The following is a 2,606-nucleotide window of genomic DNA, read 5'->3' as shown; positions in this document are numbered from 1 at the left end:
TAAGAACATTAAAAGGCATGCTACAGACCGTTGTTGTTGTTGTTGTTGCTTTAAAAAATCAAATTGTACTTTTAGAAATAATTACTCTCTTGAATATAGAGAACTCTCAAGTCTCTGCAGTGGTCAACAAACAAACAAAAAAGTAAACAACCAACCCAATTAATACACAGGCAAAGGACATTTGACAAACAAAGGAAAGGACAGGAGGGAAGTAGGAGATTGAAAAATGTTGCATATCACTAGCCATTGATGATGCAAATTAAACCAAAATGAGGTGTCATTACACACCTACCATAATGACTGAAAATACAAAGCAGTGCAAACTCAAGCTCCAGGCAGGGAAGCTAAGAAACTCCCTCACTGCTGACAGGAATGTGAAAGGCCACTAAAGGAAGCAGGCACTTACTGAAAAATAGGAACACATAGGTGATTTGGTGACTTGACCGTGGGGGCCATCTCGGGAACATGGAGTACTGAGTACTGTGGCCATGCGACAATCTCCACACCAATGTTATTTATAATCAGCCTTGACCACCAGGTCTCCAACTACATCCTCCAGACAGTGGATTAGTGACTCGATATAAAAACCATTGACCTATTCACATGCACAGCGACCTGGTTGACCCTCCAGAGAACTAGACTCAGTGAATAAGCCAGTTTGTGTCGTCTATTTTTCTACTCGTAGAATATTCTTGAACTGACAGTGGTACAAAGATGGAAACCGGCTAGTTAGAGTGGCAGGAGGTAGAGAATGGAGAGCAAGCTGGGGGTGGATGAGGAAGGGGGCAGGAGAACCCCATGGGAACCCCTGTGTCTTCACGGGGCAAGGGATATACTGATGTCTGTACGTGAGAGGGCTACATGCACATACACGTGCGCATACAGAAGCCTGGGTATGAATCTGGCCTGAGAGTTCATTTGAGATCGCACCAATATAAACATTAAAAGAGAAAAAAAAATGGCAACAGAACCACCGTAAAAATCTGAACATAACATGAGAATCTGCACCATTTGAGAAATTTAGTGGATAAAGCGCCACGTTCTAACAGCAACAGGGAGGAAATGAAAGTCTGTTAGTATCTAAGAAGTGTGTTTCTCATTGTAGAATACAGATGTCTAGGATCTTCCTCGGAAAGCAATCTTCCCTTAGTATTTTTCTTTTACCACTTTCAACTGTACCATAGTACTTCAAGTTGATAAATTCTCTAACTTAGTTACAACAAAATATGTTCCTATGAAGTAAATACTGAACTGTAGCACATGGACTCCTGACATCTTTAAAAGTCGATGAGATTGTCTTTTTTCTTTAAAGGGTCTTACAGAACACATAGTTCCTCATCTTTCAGATCCCTCATTCTTGCTTTCCGGTTTTGTGTCTTCTGCAGGGGACCGGCTTATCAGAGAGGGTGTATCATCCTCTAACTCCTGCCCTGCCCAACCGGCTGAGTTCCACAGTCTTTTTTGTAACTGCCAGCTGGTGAGTGCCCATTATGGTAAAGATGGTTCCGCAAAAGTAAGCTAATTCTAAAAAAAAAAAAAGTATTGAGTGGTCCTTAATAGGATACAGTGATTGAAATAACGAATTGGTTGGTGACGGCTTCCTCCTGCCCCTGAAGAATACAAGCGATGCAAACAGAGCCTCTCCTCCACTGGACCCAGTTAAAAGCCTCTGCAGCCAGCGACGGGTTGCTGACCCAGAACAAACAACTTAATCAGCTTCAGTAATTATATTTGGTTCATTTTATGTTAAACCATGAAATCAAAAACTCTGTTCACATTAGAGTCTGAATCGCTGGGCTAACCACTGGGACATCCTCGCCAGGCACACAGTCTGTGGAAGGGCCCAGAATTTGTTTCCTCCAGGCACAGAAGTTTTATCTATTTCCATTTTTAACATCCTGTCCTCTCTTTGGAGCTGTCCAACAAATCCCCTAGCTCTGCTTTTGCAGATAAGTGGCAGAGAGCTTCCATTTGAATGAACAGAAGAGGAAATTGAGTCCCTGTTTGCAGGCCTCTCCTGTCCTTAAATTAAAGCTCCCAGAGGTGGTGGTGGGGAAGCTTGGGGAAAGAACAGAGCTCCATCTCTGTGTACTGGGGCAAGGCTGGACACAGCGGGAAAAGGTGAAACCAGGGCCCAGGATACAGGATGGCTTCACTCAGTGTTGTTTACTGATAGGTTGAAGGGCCTTAGCATGTACTGAGCATGCGCAGTCCACCAGCATGGCCCAGCGCAAAGGAAGCCTTGGTAAGACAAAGGCAGGAGAGAGGGGAAGATGGAAACGGGATGTGGGGGTTCGCTTATCAGTCCTCCAGTTTGAGAGCAGCAGGGCTTCACACACTGCATTCTGTTCTCTGAACCTCTGCTTCACACAGGGACCAGAGAGATAGGAACTGGGGAGCAGCCCCGCCCTACCCCGACAGAAGGTTTTCTCCAAAGTAGCATATGAAAAAAATGAATGAATGAATGAATGGCGGAAGATGGGAACAAAACAAATATATATTTAAAAGCCTATTTTTGTTAAGGTAACTGTGTAGTCTTAGTACATTTTAAAAGAATTATCTTATTTCTCCCAGAACTTTAGTCCTAAAAAGGATTTCCCATATTC

Source organism: Mus caroli, chromosome 17, assembly GCF_900094665.2.
Source record: "Mus caroli chromosome 17, CAROLI_EIJ_v1.1, whole genome shotgun sequence".
NCBI classification, from domain to species: domain Eukaryota; kingdom Metazoa; phylum Chordata; class Mammalia; order Rodentia; family Muridae; genus Mus; species Mus caroli.
The sequence above is the reverse complement of the archived record's forward strand: the minus strand, read 5'-3'. Positions refer to the sequence as shown.